The sequence below is a fragment of the Pongo pygmaeus genome, chromosome 4 (genome assembly GCF_028885625.2).
Source record: "Pongo pygmaeus isolate AG05252 chromosome 4, NHGRI_mPonPyg2-v2.0_pri, whole genome shotgun sequence".
Classification (NCBI taxonomy): Eukaryota; Metazoa; Chordata; class Mammalia; order Primates; family Hominidae; genus Pongo; species Pongo pygmaeus.
In genome coordinates, this window is record NC_072377.2 from 174,796,216 (window position 1) to 174,816,996 (window position 20,781).

General features: G+C 40.6%; 1 protein-coding gene across 2 annotated transcripts in view; it reads left to right on the forward strand.

The window, feature by feature from the left end:
* DOCK2 (dedicator of cytokinesis 2) overlaps window positions 1-20,781 on the forward strand; it is a 442,257-nt gene that overhangs the window by 142,705 nt on the left and 278,771 nt on the right. The window lies entirely within an intron of this gene.

Genomic DNA, 20,781 nt, shown 5'->3' on the forward strand with positions numbered 1-20,781 from the left:
GGTCATTGCCACCCTCCCCTCGCTGTAAACTCTGCTCTATGATGGAGGAGGGATGGAGTCAGCTCTGATTAGATTTGTAAGTTTTAAGGTTCCCCCAACCCAGTAAAGGGGTGTGTGTGTGTGTGTGTGTGTGTGTGTGTGTGTGTGGATGTGTGCTGAGTCATTCTAACACATCTTCTCCCAGTGAAATCCAAAATGAATGGGAAAGTTGTCAACTTCTTTTCTCATGGTGAGTTAAAAGAATTTGGCATCCAATAAAGTACCTCTGGGCCTTGTGTGCTGGCAGCTTCTGGGCAGGTTGACGGTTTCCTCCCTGTTCATATTTGTTTCATCATAAGCCAAACAAAAGCACTGAGAATCCATGTATTCGGGATCTCAGGGGCCTCTCCTCCTTCTCGTGCTTCTCTAAGATTTTCCTTGTACTTAAGTAACACCAGCTTCCTGACTTCAGGTAAAGAGTGTGTGTTTTCTCTCTGTATTCCCAGTAACTGGCACTGGGATAGGTGTTTGAAGGTGAAAGGACCAGTTGCCTTCATTGAAAGATGGTAATATTGTCTATTGAAGAAAACGCTGCATAGTACGTCTTCACTTATTGTCATCTATAGGTTCTTGGGAACAGTAACTTTAAGTGAAATGATGTATAACAAAACCAATTTCGCCATAGGCTAATTGATATAAACAAGAGTTAAGTTCCTAACTTAAAATATCACTATAAAATATCACCATACTTCTAAATAAAGACCAAAACACTTCTAATATTATACATTAAAATAAATGTGAGCTATACATACATTTAAGAATACTAAAAACAAGTAAGATCATGACTTACCCACTTATTCCAGTTCAGGGTCCTGGTGGCTAGAGCCCATGCTGGCATCTCAGGGTGCTGGGCAGAAACCAACCCTGGACAGGATGCCATTCCATCACGAGGTGCACTCACACACACCTACGCTCACTCACACAGTGGCCATGTGGACATGCTAAATGAACCTGATGCATATGTCTTTAGAATGTGGGAGGAAATTGGAATACCTGGAGAAAATCCACATAGAAATGGGGAGAACGTGCAAACTCCACAGACAGTGGCCCCAGCTGGGAATTGATTTTTTTTCTCATCAAGGTTATAACAAAACAACATTGAATGAAACGATGTTATTCAAGACCTGCTGTGCTAAGAGCTGGAAAATTTAAACTGTAGTCCAGGAAAGCTACTAACAAGTGGTGTGACCTTGGACAAACCACTTAACCTCTCTGGGCTTCATTTCACATTGTATAATCAGAATGTTGGATCTCTGAGATCCTGTTCATCTCTGACAGTCAGCCAGTCTCTGTTGCCAGGACAGCATAGAACAAGAGACAGCAGCTTCAAATACTATTTAAACTGCTTGAAAGGCATTCTGTTATCCTGGGGTTTTGAGGGCACTAGTGTCAGCCTGACATGAAAGACACAAAAGGACTCACTGTGTTTGGATGTACCCAGATTAGGGTATTGTCCACACAGGCTGTGGTGTGTGAATCCAGTGTGTCACTGAGAGGCTTGTTAGAACTAGGTCTGTGTTTCTTGGTGTAGGACCTGGAACTCCACCCTTCCTGCCCCTCTCCGCGCCCCCTCCCCAGGCCCTGCAGAGAGGGGCAGCAGTCAGGACATTGCCCCCTTTGCAGGTGGATGTTTCTCTCCATGTAAGTGTTTGTATGGGTCTCAAAAATTTGCTTTTCATCAGGCTCATCCCTGCCAATGTCCCAGATTTGCCAGAACCTCCATCTGCAGCAGGATGCTTTGTTTTGTTTGTTGGTTTATGGGGATTCTGGGCTCTGTCTCTGGGTGCAGTGGCAGGTTTTAAAATCAATTACAATCCAGGTAACAGGAGGTTCGCCACAGCACTCTGCTGTCTGTTCAAGGCCTGTGCTGAGAAATTAAGTAGGTCCCAGTTACCTCTCAGAAAATTTGTGGTATTTCAGGGGACTACAGCGAGTTGCAAATCTTGATAGGTGGTGGGACCTGTCTGCAAACAGCAGACTGGCTTATATTGTGGTTCAGCAGGAAAAGGAGAAAATAATTCCCTGAGCATAAGATGTGTTGCTCCCTCTTCTAGTTTATCAGGAGATACCCACATACATCAAGAGACAGACCCTGGGTTTGAGGTACAAGCAGGAGAGATGGTTATTTCTTGCTCTTTTTCCAAGAAGATGGGAAACTGTGGTTGTAGTCTCCTTATTCGTGATCAGGTTCCTTGCAGCTGTTTCATCCCCAGGCCTAAAGCTGACTAATTACTCCTTTCTCTGTCTCTTGCCAACCTAGGGGGAGAACACTAGGCAGCTTCCTCCTTAGTCTTTTTTTTTTTTTTTTAATTTCTTGATTCATCCTGGGAAATGAGTACATCCTCAGAATGCCCTGCTGTGTGATTGCAGGTCTCCGGGTTCTTATTTCTATGCCTTAGGGTCAGAAATAAGGGGAACACAGAGAGCGAGACTACCTAACTGTTTTGGAGAAATTCAACAGCCATGTAGGTCTTCGGTTCTCAACTGCATTCCAGGTTTGCTTTACCCATCCTTGCCTAGGGGATTTCATCCACTCTGCTGGCTCAATGCCATCCTGCTGCCTACAGCCACAAAACTTAATTTTTAGTCTAAGTCTTCGCCTTCATCCCAAGACCTGTATCTCTAACTGGCTCTCTGACATATCAAATTCCACACGTGATAGATGGAGCCACATTTTTGATGAAGAGAGGCAATGTTTAGAACAGGTTTTCCAATTCAAAAAATGTTTATTGATTCTCTGGCATAAACAAAACATTTTGTAGCCATTTAGAAAATACAAAGATGATGAAAATATGGTGATGTCTTCAAGGAGCTTGCCTTTATTTGCAAAATGAGGCATTCTTTATTATAATGCAGAATGAATATTTTATGGTAGAGATAATAAGCAAAGCGCCATGAGACTTCAGAGGAGAGAGCCAGAGGATGTTAAAGTCATTCTTGTAGTTTAAAACCTCCAAAAGATTATTTGAAATGAACAAGAAACACCAAAGAACTTCAGAAATTGGAAATATTCAGCTTTTATTATATTAGATTTGGTTACCTCTGATTTTTTCATGATCTTGACTTTGGCCCCAAATGTAAAAAGAGGGTTTGTTGGATGATCTCCTTACCAAAGTCTTGAATTCTAGAGAGCCATTTCAGGGTTTTCCATTTGGTTTCGTAATTGAATTGTATTCATTGGTGACTTTGGAAAAGTCATGTCAGGTTTTTGGTTCTTGGCTTCTTGATCTGTAAAATCTGGATTATAGTGGGGTTAAATGTGAATATTAAATAACATAATGCTCAACACAGTCCCTGAATGGCAATAAATGCTAGATAAATGATAGTTTGAAATTAGTATGATTATTATTTCCATTTTAATATTCATTAATAATTATTATACCCATTTTTATTATCAGTTTGAAGTTAGAGCCACTGTAGAGCATTAAAAATAAAAAGTTGCTTAAATTGACTTTTTTAGAATATCAAGATAGAAAAAAAGCTATGGGAGAAAGGGTGTTCATATATACTATAATAATTATGATACTAGTTACTTTTAATAATTTTTATAAAAACTTATAAAGTAGGTTGTTATCACTATTTTACAGATGGATAAACCTGCTTAAATGTGCCAATTCTTTCCAATAAGCAAGCTTGCAGATACTTAACTAATTTTTAACTATTAATGTATTTGTTTTTTCCCCTCACAATCTACTGTCTCCTAGGAAGGCGGAGATAAACCTGATAGTTTGAAATTAGCACCCTCTTTTACTCAACCAGCATAAAGGACTGTTTGACCCAGGCAAGTGACGAGGTGATTTGTAAGGCCAATTTAATCATGTCTTTCCCACTGCCTTCCAAAGTCCAGGGATGTGCAGGTATATATTTTAGGCAGTCAGGTTCTGTTGTGTGTGGATTGTGGTCAATTTCATTGATTTTTTTTTTCTCGACACAACAGTTTCAAAAGGCTCTTTTGCTCCCCAAATAGCTGATCTTTTGAAAACTTTGCTAATTTTTCCTGGTAAGACTTTCAGATAGTAGTGTAAATGCAATGAACAATCACACATTTCAGACGACGATGATGATATTTTTGAACATGTTTAACCATTTCACAAAACACAGATGGGAAAAGTTGAGTGGCTCCTTAGAGAAATTGCCTAATCCAACCTCTTCGTTTTCAGCCCTGGAAAGTGTGGTTCCGAGGGGACATGACCTGCCTAAGGTCACACCACAAGTTAGTGGCAGAGTTGGGATTATAAGTTAGGAATCCAGATTTTAGTTTCTGTTTTTCATTTGCAGAGTAACCAAAACTATTTTCCTTGGCATGAAGGATAATTTCAGGTGTGTACAGATAGAGTACTGTATCCATAAGGGAAGTTCATTCATTCAATTCCCTTTCAATCTTTCTGATTATGTCAAGGCTTGTGTATCTTTGCTGTTTTGTTTTTATCTTTCTCTAATAATCTCCTTTGATAATGAAGATGGAGCAGACATCAGGCTTAAGCTTCTCTTAGAATTTAATAAAAGCGTTTATTTTTATTGTATTGATTGTTATGATATTTTCCATTTATGGCAAAGGATACTGGTTTTCTGGTTGAGGTAGCAAAGTTTTCTTTCAAAATAAACTTAAGCAGATTCAAATGAATTTACTTTATGAAAAATATTAAGTAAACAATAGTGCAGGTGGAAATTATGATGAATACACAGCAGGTTTCCCACTGAAAAAGATAATGATAAACTAAAGCTTGGAAAATACTCGACTGGATTTTGCCCTTTAGAAAGCTCTAAGCTCTCTGAAGATAGATATGGCTAAATCCCAGTTTCCTTCTTATTCATGTCATGTCCTTTTTATGGAGCAGTTAGAAAAACAATCATTAGATCTAAAAGAAGATCATAAAAACTACCCGTATACGAGATGAACTCATATGTTGATAACCTCATTATGGGTAGCTTCCCTACAAGCCAAAAAGTTGGATCAGCAGCCAATCTAATTTCAGTATGGAGGTAGTTTTGTTTATATTTTACATTATAAACAGTATGTGAATGCATTTGAAAACAGAAACTAGTTTCATTTTTCAGGGACTGATGCTCTATTTTAAGATATGTTACACCTTATTCTTGCCTTTTTTTCCTTCCTAAGAAGTTCTCTGCCTTCTGATCATCTTGCACTTCCATCAGAGAGTGTGAATGAAGAAAAAGATGGCAAAATGCAATTTATCAAATATTTTCCCACTATTAACACATTTTAGAGATTAGCATATATAGAACAAATGGAATGGGAATATTAAAGTTATTCATTAAAATGGAGAGTAGAACTCTCCACATATTTCTTTCATCTATAATTTACCAATATCAAATGAATACCTGGAAAGAAAGATGTACTAGATTGCAGTATTTGAGTGTTTTTCCCATTATCTTTAATAGCAATTCTTCCAGTATTGCTTAATTTGTTTCCCTGCTCCCTAAAGCAGAAGTTTCTTCTTAGCTATGATTTAGTTATCCAGGGATCCTAGAGCTCTGAAGACCCATTATGGTTTGGCTAAGATGAGCTTGCCTTTCCTAAATGCCACACACAACTCATTCATGCCCCCTCTTCCTGTGGGCTTCTTCTGCTGGCCATTAGTGTTTTTTTGTGGAATACTCCTTCATTGGAGAATTTATTCTCATTTAGAGGAACTTGGTGTCAAAAAAAGAAGGCGGAATCAACTTCTGGTGACTTATGGGCAGTTAGAGTCAAATGTTTGAAAAATGGGCTTCTGAATCAGCAGAGATTTTACAAAGTGACTGGTGGAACTGCATACAAATGGGTAGAGTACAGAGATGCCAAGAAATGATGCTACTTCTGTTACCACTAATAAAAAGACTACATTGCTCAGTTCAGGGCTAGAAAGGTTAATGATGATACATTCTTTTTTAGTATCAAAGATTAACATGATAACTTGCATATTAAAGTTAATTCAGACCTACTGCTAATGGAAGGGGCATACAAAATTAATTTCTACAGCACCTCATAAATTACGATCACTCACTCTTCTTTGGCTGGTGTTCTTTATCTTGGCAGGGGCTGCACGTGTACTTAAAGTGGGCACACTTCAGTTAGTAGCGGGGCATCTTTGGTCCTTGAGGAATTTGGGAAGCTTGGGGTGTGTGCCTTGTAGCTCTTAATCACTGCCTGTCTGCCGGTGTTTTCCTGCTGGAATGTGTGTATGCCATTACCAGCCAGCTTGTTGACTGGCATGGATCTTGGTTTTAATATTTAATGAGATGATGAAACTGGGCTGAAATGAGAAGAGTGTGGAAGATGGGAGAAAGAATGGGAAAGATAAGAAAAGAGCTGCCCTCTCTTGATGGCAGGAGATTCTCCAAGAAGAGTTCAGCACAGCATCTTCAGGCAACTATTTGCTGTCCCATTGAATACCAAGGCCCAGCTGACATAGAAACATAGCCAGCCCAGTCTTTAAGAGCACAGGCTCTGGAGTCCAAGTGCTTGACTACAAGTTCCAGTATAATCCCTTGGGTAATTTACTTGACTTTTTCAAGACTTACTGTCTGTTTTAAACAGGAAAAATAATATGGACCATATATATACATATACACACACGTATTTTATAAAATTAAATACAACTTTAGTATAATTTACGTATAGAAAAATGCACACATCTTAAGTATATAGTAAATCTATTAGCCACCACCCATATCAAGATACAGTATATTTTCATTACCCAGAAAGTTACATATAAATATTTTAAAAACTAAATAACAGTAGCTTATACTTTTATAATGCTTTCCATGGGCCAGGTATGCTGATCTAAGTGTTTTGTGTTATCTTGTTTCATTCTCACCAAGAGAGGTGCTGTTATTATTTCCACTTTACAGATACAGAAACAAAGATACAGAGAGGTTAAGTGATTTCTCCAAGATCACGCAGACAATAACCGATATTCCACTTCCACACTCTGCTCACTGTTGTCTATATAGCACTTACCATGTGGTCTATTACTGACTAAGTGCATTAGAGGAATGAGAATGGAGCCTCCTTGATGGCCGACATTTCCTTCCATTCCTCTTCTTCATAGTCCAGTTTATCATTCCACCTTGTCTTGGGCTGACGGGCTGTGCATGGTACTCCAGCAGAGTCTTTGAGGGAAAAGATGCCATCCCTACCTTCAACACTCAGATGCATGATAGGTGCTCTAGAAGTAGTCATTGGCTGTTACTCCCAGAAAATCCTGTCCCCCAGCTCCCACCCAACTGTCACTACTTGGTGAAGTGAGAATTTTGACAGACTTACAGGTGGGCTCACTGGGACCCCTGCCAGTTTGGGCTGCTTAGCCACCTTTGGGCTCAGTCTTAACCTTGTCCTTGTGATAGTCTGAAAATTTCAAGTGAAAATCCTTTCTGTTTCTGGGCCTGTTGTGGCTCCCTTGTCCCAGCTTCCCATACTCATTTCTCCCCCGTCAGTCCTCATTCTTGCCCAGTTGCTACTGCTTTTCCTCCTCTACTTTTGCTTTTTCCCCCTCCTCTTCTGTGTCTGTCTTTTCTTTCTTTGCCTCCTCTTTCTTCTTTTTCTCCATCTTTTTTTCCTCTTTTACCTCTTCTTTTTTCTTTTTCTCTTCATTCTTCGTCTCTTTTTCTGTTCGTTTTTATTTTATCATGATCTTCATGAGCACCACCAAATAAAATTAAGAAGCCACTCTCTGCTAAATGCATTGTAATTGCCCATGGGAAATTATTTTTTTGTAGGAGGCAGCCACATCCACTGTATCTCTCATATGGTTAAACTGATGCTTACCCATTTGTACTAGATTATTTTCAGACATATTTAGCCAGTCATTCCTTTGACATCTCGTTTTGGATGTCTTACAGATACTCAAACTCATTATTTCCAAAACTGTACTCATCCTTTTCAATAAAACCTTCTCCTCTTCCATGATTTTTCTGCCTTTGAACCTTTCTCATATATGCCTTGGATCTGGTCACATCTCTCTCTTTATCACCTGCATGCTGGTCCTGTACACCCGTGTGTCATATGGAATGCTTGGCATTTGGCAGACGCTCAACACATACTTTTTCACATGAATAGAGAAATGGAAGTGCCATGGAGGGACAAGCACACGCTCATGAAAACTCCTCCCTTTATTTTTTTTATGTTTCTCAAGAGCACTAAACACAGTCAAGTGACTTGAAACCATTAGTTTCTCTCCAGTTCTTTTCAGAGCTAAGATTTCACAATTTGAGTCAAAAGCAACAAATGACTATTAAACTCAATGTAGAACATTAATGTTAAAACACAATATGAAAAATTTCTTTAAGAATTTTGTGCCAGAAAAAGCTATGGTTCCTGCAAGGAATTGGTGCTCTTCTATCCTAATGATCAACAAACTCTAGAACTTGGAGGGCTGCCCTTATGGCCCCAGTAAGGGCAGTTGGAGCTTATGTTATCTTTTCCATTGGGATGTCATCTTCTTTCTTCTTTCATTCTTTTTGGACTAAGGTAACGTATAAAGAAATACTTATAACTAATAATAAACACATGAACAAATAATGTGCAAAATTACTTGCAATTTCATATGAGTACAATTGTAGATTCATGTTGGGGGTACTGAACATAGTTTGAAATGTGGTATGTTTCTTTTTTTAACTTTTACTTGAAGTTCAGTGGTCCATGTGTGGGTTTGTTATATGGGTAAACTTGTGTCATGGAGATTTGTTATGCAGATTATTTTGTCACCCAGATATTAAGCCTAATACCCATTAGCTATTTTTCCTGATCCTCTCCCTCCTTCTACTCTCCACCCTCCAATAGACCCCAGTGAGGGTTGTTCCCCTCTGTGTGTCCATGTGTTCTCATCATTTAGCTCCCACTTATAAGTGAGAACATGTAGTATCTGGTTTTCTGTTCCTGCATTAGTTTGCTAAGGATAATGGCCTCCAGCTCCATCCATGTCCCTACCTCCACCCATACCCTTGGACATGATCTTGTTCTTTTTTATGGCCACATAGTATTCCATGGTGTATATGTACCACATTTTGTTTATCCAGTCTTTTATTAGTAGGCATTTAGGTTAATTCCATGTCTTTGCAATTGTGAATAGTGCTGCAGTGAATGTATGTGTGCATGTGTCTTTATAATAGAATGAGTTATATTTATTTGGGTCAATACCCGGTAATGGGATTGCTGGATCAAGTGGTAGTTCTGTGAAATGCAATATGTTTCATTGTACATATGTTTTCTTACTGCTCCCATCAATTGACTGCTTCTTTCCTTTAGTACACATGGACTATTCAAAGGTAAGGAGCATATGTTATCCTCTCTTTGCACAGAGAGCTCATTACGTGTCTTTAACTGATATTTATTATCTTTATTTCCTACCATCTCATACTTTCCCCATTTCCTCTTTTATTGCTGTAGAGTCCAAGCAAAATATCTTTGATCCTCTTATTTAAATATTGGGCCTAAGTGTATGATTCATTTCTTAAATCACTCTTTGCTTTGGGCCTTTTAGGGAAGGGCTCCCCTTGGCTCTTTTTCACAAGTGAAGAAATGAAGCAGGCAAGAGCCCCTGCCCCTCAAGTCTGTCTCATCTCCCTACCTTCTTAGCTGAGTGCTTTTAGAAAAGAAAACCAGGCCAGAGGATAAATTCTTCCCATTTCCATTTTTATTTATAGGGAGAAAAATGGCTGTGGTTTTTTCCTTTCCTCTTTGAAGTTTGCTTCCAGTTCTTCAGTTTATTTGAAGTATAGTATACTTCTTGGTTTTCCTTTTGTAATAAACAACACTAGGTTTTACATCTGTGGAGCTGTAAATGAGAGGAGACCCAGCCTTCACTTCTTCAGAGCTGATATGGGGAAGGTAAGGGAAGAGGAGAATCGGATGATGATTGGAAACAATTACACAACCATTCCATTTTGCTAATGCTTGAATCCAGGATAATTTTCTCATTTAATTCTCTGAAATGAAGGGCCCCTCTGTTAGCCTTAAAATGTGAACAAGAGGCTTTTAATGCATGATTTTCCCAGAAATGGAATGCTAGCTGCTCATATTGATTCAAAACATTGCTGTTGGCTTTTGTTCTTTTTGGTATTTGTAAGTTTTGTGATGGCGGCAATATAGGATTGTTCATGTGTGGCTTGAGGATTGTCAGTAAGTGGTATTATTCTAAGTTGCAAACAGAAATTAAAAAGGACATTCAGAGAATGCTTGCCTGAGCCCTCCATTAGTCTGTCCACATACAAAAGGGAAAATGGAAATCTGAGGCATATATCCCAATTATTTCAATTTATACCCACCTCTTAGAACTCAATTCTCTGAGTTTGGTATTCAGACAAAAGTGTAGTTTGTTTGAATGATGCAGATAATAGCTTTAAGTCCACTTTATTCCAGCCTGTTTGGACCAGGCATTTGTAAAATTTATAAGTTAGCAACAGTGGAATGAAACTGAAGCTTTAACACGCTCTCCTTTGGACTGAAAAACTTCTGCATAGCGTTGGATCCCAATGCCTCATTGCACTTAATAACTGCAACTGAATTTGTATCATGTTTTACTTTGATCTTCTTATGAGTCATTCTCATCTCCATTTTTGGAGGGAGAGAAGTGAAATGGCTCATGCAAGGTTACTAACAGCCTGGTGGTAGTAAGGCTGGGATTCAAACCCAGGTCTCCCAACCTTTAACCCAAAACTCTACTTACTATGCCATGCCTTCCTCTATGATTAGGTAAAACGGCTCAGGGGAGGTGGTAAAGGTAAAGAAACACACATGCAGTTCTCCTTCTACACCTCCCATCCCACCCCCAGCTGCTACCACCTAGTTTCCTCAAGGATGGCACAGAATAATTACTATTGACCAATCCAACACTAAACAGGGTTCTGATTCTGTGAGTTGCCCTAAATACAGGCCCCTTATTTGCCTTCAGCAAACACTCACTCATTCATCTAACACTTATTAAGATCCTACTGGATAACAGGCATTGTGCTAGGAGACATGACTTGATTGAGATTGGATATCCCACCCCAGGCTCTCACTGTCTAATGAGGAAAAGGTAGCGAATGCTGTTTGCTAGCCACGATTGCTGTTTTCTAGGCAACTGCAATGTGATGGGGAAGCCCAACCGACTATAGTTGAATAAAAAAATGAAAGAAGTGAATGACTGGACTAAAGACTCAGCCACTGAGTTGACTAATGCTCATTATTGTTTAATTCTGAGGTTCTAGGACTGAGATTTGTTTTCACTTCCCTGGGACTGTAACTTATAAAACCACAACAAACATCAATCAATCATTAAACAGACCAAGCAATCCAAGTCTTGGATTTTCTATGTAAGGCCAACTTAAGGGAGTTAACAAACTCAAAGGGTGGCTGCCTCAAGCTAGCAGAATCTAGGAATTGGTAATAATTGCCCTGCACTCATGAGCCGGAGTGAGTGGGGCTGGAATAACACTGGTGTTAGAGTCAGACAGGTCCGTGCTGGGGCCTTGGCTCTGTTGGAGACACACTAGCTAGGTGAGCTGCATGGAGCTCCTATTTTCTCATCTGTAAAATGGGGACAATGCAATCCATTGAATAGGTTTTGGTAAGGATTAAATAAATTCTCAGTATGATGCCTAGAATCTAGCAGGAGTTCAATGTACGTTGCATATCTCTCACAATTAATATTCCACTCTCCCACTCCCCTTCACGCCAATAATTTCTGTCCCTTTTTAAAAAATGTTATAGTGACCCTGGCTGCTGAGAAGACTCTATTTGAGTATGTGACCATGGACTAGCTAATAAAGAGATAAAAGTGTAGGAGTTCCTGGTTAAGTAGAGATTGAGAGTCATGAAGCCATGGAATTCTATGAGTCTGCAGAGGGGACTGGCATGAGGGAATAAGGGATTCTGTATGGTATGATGCAAATGAGAGACAGTGGGTCAGGGATGATAGCCCTGGAGGGGTGTGGGAGGTGCTGACCAATCCGATAGGTGTCCTGAGCACTTATAAATCAATGTGAATTCAGATGTCACTGAATTGGAAATGGTGTCAAAGGATGTGAGACACAGATCTTCATAGTCACAACATTACTGGACTCATTTTTCCTCTCGCATGAATTTGAAGTAGAGCACTTTCCTACAAATCTTGCTTTATTTATGTAATGTGTGTGTGTATATATATATTTTATATATATGTATACATGTATATGTGTTTATATATATTTTATATATGTGTATATATATATGCATGTGTGTGTATATATGTGTATATATATATGCATGTGTGTGTATATATATGTATACACACACATACATATATGTATTTTAAAGATGAAGGTCTTGTTACGTTGCCCAGGCTGGCCTTGAACTCCTGGGCTGAAGCAATCCTTCCATCTCGGTGTCCCGAGTAGCTGGGACTGCAGGTGCATGCCCAGCACCCAGCTAGGAATCCTTCTTTAAAGACTGTCAAGATTATCCAGTACAGAGGCAGCTTGGTCAGCCAGAAGCTTTTTTATTTGCTGCTCCTTTCATCATCAGGATGAAGAGGTGGGTGTACAGTCTTCCAACAGGCCAAACTGCATTCATCTGGTGTGGCACTGCAAATGTAATCATTCTAAGCATTAGGAAACAAATCAAATTTTGGGTCCCAATTCAATTGGCCATATCTGCATTTTTATTTTTCGAAAAGCACTTTCTAAGGAGCTGGATATGCTTTTTATTTTTCCAAAAGCACTTTCTAAGGAGCTGGATTTAATGAGCAAGCTAGCAATGAGGAGGCCAGCCAGCAGTTGCAGGCAAGTGCAGTGGGGTAACTAAGGGTGCAAGTACCTTTCAGAACACACTATTTATGTCCTAATAGCTTTCAGAAGGCGTGATGATAGGCTATCTCAGTGGCCATTTCCCGCCATTGGAGAGATGTTGATGGGAGTCTTTCATTACTTGCTAGTTGAGGCCAGGAAATGGTCTCTGTGATTATGCCCTAATTTGATAAACCCTAAAATGAATCTATTGCTGTCTCACTCAAATGCTCCAAAATGCATATGCTTACACAGGTATGTAGCACATCTAATCCATCAGCAGGTCATGTCGACTCTGCCTTCAAAACATAACCCATGTTCATCGACTTCCCTCTGTACTTGTACCCTTGTCTCTACTGCTGCAAATGAATCAAGCTTTCGTCTTCTCTCCCCTGCACTGTTATAGTAAGGAAGCAGGATAGTTTAATAAGTATGAATATGGGCTCTGGAATCATATTTCCTGAGTTTAATGCAGCTCTGCTTACTAGCTGTATGATTTTAGGCAAGTTGCTGAACCTCTCTAGGCTTCAGTTCCCTCATGTGTAAAATAGGTATAATGATATACTTCATACAGAGAAGGTCTGGTAGACAGTGAGGGTGCAATAAATACAAGACCCCTTCTTTACCTCTACAGAAAGCCTCCTCAGTGTTTTCCCACCTTCCTCTCTAGGCCCACCATTAAAAACACAAAAATGAAAAGTGTTTATCACTACCCAGGAATCAAACTTTTTACCATGGGCCCCAGGGCCTGATGAGACGCGGCCCTGGCAACTTCTCCAAATTTACCATCTCACATTAAACCCCTGTTTCCTGCAATCCAGCCACACTTGTGTCCACATCATTCCTCCAAGTTCTGCAGATTTCCACCCCAGAGCCTTTCCATGCCCTTTCCTCTGCAATGTGCCTCCCTGAGATCAGTGCATGCAGCTGCCTTCTCCCTCTTCAGGTCTCAGCTCAAGTGTGTCCGGCTCAGCGAGGCCTTCCTTGACTGCACTGTATGAAGTGGTCTTCACAGGCGCCTAGATTCTCTTCATCCCGTCACCTGGTTAATTTCCTTGCTGGTAGTTATCAGTGCCCATTGTTGTAACATCAGCTGTCATGGCCCCCAGCTCCAGCACCTGCCTCCCAGGGCTGCCCTCGGGCTGCAGGACCCTACTTTTCCCGGGGACTGGAACCACCCAAAGCGCTGTCCACCCCCTGGGTCTGAACATTCCAGGTTCATCACCCCTGGAGTCTACACTGTCTCCAGAACTCCTCATAGGATTGAGCTCAAAAGTTACCTTTTGTGAGGCTTGCTTGATTTTTGTACTTGGCTTGGCCTCCTTCCCTCCACTTCCCCACTCGTCTTGCATATTTTTCTGGAACATCTCCTAATAAGTCCTCTTCACCCAAACTTCATGTTAGAGTTTGCTTCTGGAGTATCTAACCTAAGACAACTATTATCTTGTTTATTTAATTATTTATAGCACTTTACTAGAATATAATATCCATGAGAACAGTGAGTATTGACTATGTGTGTATGCATATATATGTATATATATTTAAACATACATGTTTAAGGATATAAATATATTGCATGTCGACTCTCAGAGCTTTCAAATTATGTTTATAATCAGTGTGACTTTTTTGGATACAAACGTATTCACATCCTGTTAAAAGTTCTTTACTTTGGCCGGGCACGGTGGCTCATGTCTGTAATCCCAGCACTTTGGGAGGCTGAGGCAGGCCGATCACGAGGTCAGGAGATTGAGACCATCCTGGCTAACACGGTGAAACCCCATCTCTACTAAAAATACAAAAAATTAGCTGGGCGTGGTGGCAGGCGCCTGTAGTCCCAGCTACTTGGGAGGCTGAGGCAGCAGAATGGCATGAACCTGGGAGGCGAAGCTTGCAGTGAGCAGAGATCACACCACTGCACTCCAGCCTGGGTGACAGAGCGAGACTCTGTCTCAAAAAAAAAAAAAAAAAGTTCTTTACTTTGGGAGGCCGAGGTGTGTGGATTGCTTAAGCCCAGGAGTTTGAGACCAGGCTGCAACATACCAAGACCCCATCTCTACACACACATATACAGTAACAGTTCCATCAGTTACAAGTCAGTCCACCCTCCCTGCTGTCTCTGTGCTTCTAAATGGTATGAGCCAACTTATAGGGTATTTGCTTGTTAGGTTTAGTGCAAAATCACTTTTTATGTTCAATATAAAGGATATATGGTAAAAGTAAGAGCTTGGTTTGGACTTTCAGTGGATATCTAGTATAAAGTTCTGGAAGTATGTTTTTCCTTAAGGATTTACCGCCTAACTATATTTTCTCCCTTCTAAGATAACCTGGAGAGAATTTTAACCAGGTGCTGAGTTCTAACATTTCTAAATAGGCTGTGTTTGTTTAGCTGGGAGATATATTTTGGTCCCCGAGGGGTTTATAAAGTGGAGACGTAGATGGCTCCGGAGGCTGGCCAGAGGGCTGTGGGTGGTGATTCTGGGTGTTGTAATGAGGCGTGTTTCGGGGGGGTGAAGCAAGTGACTCATGGGGAGCTGCTGAAGAATGCATTGGGGGAAAATGCTAGTGAAGTTGTAAAAGGCTTGTAACCTGATCTGGAATATGAAATTTGCAGGTAGTTATTGATTTCCCAGTGGGCGGAATTAGTTTTCTTCGTGATTTGCTGACTGGAGGAGGGAGGTTGTGAGAACAAATTGCTAACTGTCAGACTAGAATCATGTCTATGGAGATCTCCCTTTGTGTCCAGTTGATCCAACCAAGTGGCTTTCAACATCTGCAAATGCTCGCAAACCAAACAGAAGAAAAGTAGCCTGGCAGAGCAGAGCTGGATTTACACTGGTCAGCCCTGCCTGGGAGAATTTTGGGTTTCAATTACATGGGGAGGGCAGGGTGAGCTGTGACATCTATAGCCTCCCCTGCACCTTCCCCATTGCCAGTCCTCCGAGAGAGTTGAGCTGAGGGGAATTCGACTTTCAGTCAATAGGAACTTGGCCAAAGCCGAATGAGTTTCACCTTAAAGTCTGTGAAAAATGGAACAGGATTGAAGAGTCGATTAACCCATGCTGGTGACAAAGTCAGGGGCTGGTTATGAGTGGAATGAGATTCCAAGTGCAGACTGCCACAGTCAGGCTTAGAAACATGGGCACTCGTGCTGAGGATGTGACTGAGCCCCACCACAGATGCATTGCTTGTGTTTAACCTTCTTCCCCAACAGTAAGAGAGGGGCTAGAGAAGTACAGTGCACTACACTCCAGAATGTCCTAAAATCTGTATTCTGATGGTGGGACCTGGATGTACCTGGGTTCACAGATTGGCAAGCATTTCCCTAGCAGGGATATAGTGTCCATCTTGTCTTATGTTTTATGAGTGACTCTTTGGGTTCTCCTTCTCTCAACATGAGTTTCATGGAGGAGAGGGGTAATGGCATATCCCATGGAAATTGCATTATATCCAAAGGCCCCTGCTGACCTTCTATTGGTTCTGGGTGAGTGCATGTGGATTGGTGTAGGGCTGGTCCTGAACAGGTACCTCTCAAAAAACCTGGAGGGTTGATGGTGTACCCCAACTACAGCTTGGGCCTTACTTTCATTTATGGGATGACAGCAAGAATCTCACTGGTTTTCCTGTTACATAGACAATGACCATATCGTGTGATAAATGGTAAGATGGAAATATATCGAAATATATTCTGGGTGCTATAGGAATGAAGAAGAGTCACCCAAGGCACAGTTGGGGTGTCAGGAAAATCATCCTAGAGGATTTGACATCTAAGTTAACAGCTAGAAGGGAAGGAGTCAGGAGAAGATGGCTGGGACAAGAGCATTCTAGGCAAAGAAAATAACATGCAAAAATTCAGGAGAAGGAGAGATTTTGTGGTTGCAACAGAGAGAGGGAGGTGGAGGAGTGGCAAGTGGTGAGCACCCACAATGAGTTAAGGGAAGAGCTTGCTCACAGATGGCCTCCAGCCATGCCAGAGAGTTGAGAAAACTCATTCTGAGGGCAATAGGAAGTTACTGAAGAATTTCCTGACCACAAGGGACTCTTGTGCAGGGAGCAGGGAGGGCGTTTAGGAGACTTGACACAGAACATGAAGGAAATTGGCTTGAGGGTAGAATGGACATAACTTCATGATGGATTGGATGCTGATGTAAAGAGAAGAAGAACTCAAAGATGATTTCTTTGCTTGGTTGACTGTGTGACTGGGGGTGTCCTCACTCTTGAGAGACAGAAAAGGAGAAAGAACAGACTTGTGGGGAAGAGGGTCAATTCAGATATGGCTTTTAGAAGTGTTTTCTGCTGGAGCTGGATTGTGGCTGTGGTCGTAGATGTGATTTTGGCTGGATGCACCTCTAGGTGGTTTTCCAAAGTGACAAAGAATTTTCATTTAGTTCTTCCAATGGGGCTGATACTGGCGAGGAGCAGGTGAAGAAAAGGGTCCTCTTATTTGAAGTGTCCCTGAGCCATCAAATAATCACAAAAGCACACCAAGTGCAAAGCACTTCAAGAGGGCTTTGCATTCAGGTAGGTAGCACTGACCGCCACATGACAAAACTTTCCTAAGGGAGGACCCAGAACCCAGAAATACTGCATTTTCCTCTCTGCAGTCACTTGGACAAGAAAACCCTTTCAATTAAAACCCAAGGAGATGAGTAGTTCTGCAGATTCCCCCATGGCTGGTCTGAATTATAATTTGGACTTGTCACTTGGTGGCAAGTCTCCCAGCCTTTGTCAGACATTGGATACCTTAGGCAGGAACCCAGCCTGGGTGTGCAGGTCTCTGACATTCATTACCTCTGCCTATGAAGATTGATTTCAGGGTTTGCACTATTTATCTTCAAAACCATTTGTGTTTGTTGGCTTGACAATCAAGCAGCAATTTGGAAATGCTGCTTCCTGAAGCTTTATGACTAATATAATTTCACAGCTCCAATTACAAATGAGAAAAATTATTTCATCTACAAACAGGAGCCAGACATTTCTGAGAAATCATGGTTAAAGGGAAGACAGAGTACCTTCTGAAAAACAGGCCATGTTATTAATGGTCTCTTCAGTGAAAATCTTGCTGACTCTCCGCACCATGAGCCTCCATCTTATGGGGATGCTGGTTTTGAGAATCTGTAAAGCAGCTGCCTTTCAGGTTGATAAACCATTGCTTCTCCTAGTGCCTGGTCTGCAGCTCCCACAGCCTCAGTACTTTGTGAGCAAGGCAAACACCCACTGTCTTTCCACCTAGCAAATATATCCTTCCTCCTGCAACTTCCTCGGAACCTATGTTTTATAGAATCCTAGAATTTTGCATGTGGCCTTAATAATCATTCAGTTCATCCCTTAATCTGTTACTTTACCTCTTCCTTGTGCCTATCTATAGACAGCAACCTACTACTCATATACTTCTAGGAATGGAGAACTAACTGCCAGACTTTCCCATGAAAAATCTACTAGCTTAGTTCAATTTTAAGTAGGATTTAAAGTCTGGTGACTTCCCAAGGAGATCTTTCATATCTAAAATCTCCCAAGTGGCTTTTTCCTTGGATTCATATCTCAATAATGGGATTTATGTGAGGTATCTCAACTAGAGTGCTAACAGAATGACCTTTTAAAGAAAACCCTGACCTCAGTTATTCCACAGCTCTGTTTTATGACCACTCCTAATAGGTTACCACTCCTAAGATGTAAAGGTACTAAGTGTTTTTCCTGTCTACTCACGTCTGCTTCTTATCTCTTTTGCCTCTGTGCAGTGATGGGTAGTTAACCCGTGGTCATTCCTTTCCACTTTAGAATAGTGACTGGCACATAGTAAGCCTTCAATAAATGTGTAGAATGACTGACTGAAAGAGTCAGTTAAATGTGTGAATGGGTTAGCTCTTGATCTGCCTTTACATAGTTCCTTCCTATAGGTCCTACTGACCTCATTTTACAGGTGGAGAGAGTTTTAAATAATTTTTAATCTTGAGTCACAAAAAGCTATTTTAAGCCTTAAAACATTGTCATCTTGTACTTTAAGCTCAAGGCAATTGACCATGCTTGATTTGCTTCTTACTACCTTGCTTCAAGGGCTTATCAAATCTTTAGCTTCAGCAGAATCCAAATACATTATGTCACAAGCTAGGAATCCAGGGGACAACCCATGCACTCTTATACTCATTTTCATCACCTAGATTGTCATCACCATGGCATCTTCACTGCAGTGACACAGATTTCCTGAAGGCACATCTTTTGGTGACACCCTTTTACCCAGAGGACTATGGAAAAGCAAGACTTTCTGTTGTATTTTAAATCTCCTTTTTTAGAATCTCTTATTTTACTTTTCAAAGAGGAAGACTTTACCACCTTTATCTAACTTAATAAGATAATGCACAATTTTTATCTTCTGGCTGGGCTTAATTATCACATCAATGAAGGCATAATTGGGAAGCTAAGTATCATTAAGTTAGGGAAGTTATTCGTCTTCCAATGACAAAGCATTTACCACTTCAGATGAACTCACCTAGTTTTTCTGCAACAAGAATTTCAACACTTAATTTCCCTCTAGCAAACAAAACATTGCAAAGTTACAAGTTCATATCCTTTTGAAGATAACTTTTAGCTAGGCAAAAGAAAAAAGAGACGATAACTTTTAAAATAAACTTTTTAATGAATATTGTAAGACATTTTTTTACCCTGCTTAATAAATACATCTGGATGAAAATCTCAACTTTATGATGGCAAGATATGGACTAAATATTTAACTTAAGTAATAGGGTAATTGATAAAGTAATAGATATATTTTCTCCAACTTTCTTCCTTATCTTTCTAAACAAAGGGTAGTGGCTATTCAATGTATTGTACTCTCAAAAGTCCTTAGGCCAACAAGTTGGCTTTTTTTTCTTTTGAGACAGGGTCTCACTCTGTCGCCCAGGCTGGTGTGTAGCGGTGTGATCATGGCTAACTGCAGCCTTTACTTCCTGGGCTCCGATCGTCTCACTTCAGCCTCCTGAGTAGCTGGGACTACAGGCATGCATCACTATGCCCAGCTAATTTTTAAATTTTTGGTAGAGACGGGGTCTTCCTATGTTGCCCAGGCTGGTCTTGAACTCCTGGGCACAAGTTGTCCTACTGCCTCCACCTCCCAAAGTGCTGCAATTATAGGTGTGAGCTACCATGCCCAGCCCCACCAATATCTTCAGTCCAAATTTCTCATAAAGTGTCATTAAAGCTGTGGCCTATGATTTTATCTACAATTTTAAGCAAAGCAGAATCAAAATTTTTGTCATCTATAATTTTCTGTTTCCATAGAACTGACACTTCCATTGCAATTAAGAACACTTCTTTTAAGTGTTGTCTTTCATTATTCTCCTTCCAAGAGAATATAACCCTAGATTTATGTTCTCTAAACCACCAAGTGTTCCCTAAATCCTCACTCTTCCTATTGCAATATTGTCCACTTGTCACGGACTGTCTCAAATGCCACCTCCTCCATTCATTCAGCCAAGATTTACTGACTCGCTCCTATGAACCAGGTACTGTATCAGGCACTTGAATATTAGTTCAGCTCTCATGGAGCTTAATCTTTAGTGGGATGAATGGACATTAATTACACTTATTGGAATTTAATTAAAAACTGAGATTTGGCTCTAAGAGAAGGGATATACTCTATTAGATCCTATAAAGTCTTCTATGAACCTTCTGACCAGAGCTCATGAGAGGGCTTTTGAAGCATTCAATGCGTTTTGTGACTCTATCTGTTGGAACTCTTTGGTTTCAAGCAACAGAATCCTACTCTGGTAAATTTGAGTAAAAACAAACGTATTTAGAAGAAAGGGAATAATCCATAGAATCAGAGGAAATGCTGAGGAACTAGTTATCAGAAAGGAGAGACTCAGAATCTTGGAGGGAGAGGGGACTCAGCATGCACCCTTGGGCAGCCTCCTTGGGGCACTTCTGTGATGAAAGGGGAGCCCGAGAGACTACACGTTTCTTTTTTCTTTTTCTTTTTCTTTTTTCTTTTCTTTTCTTTCC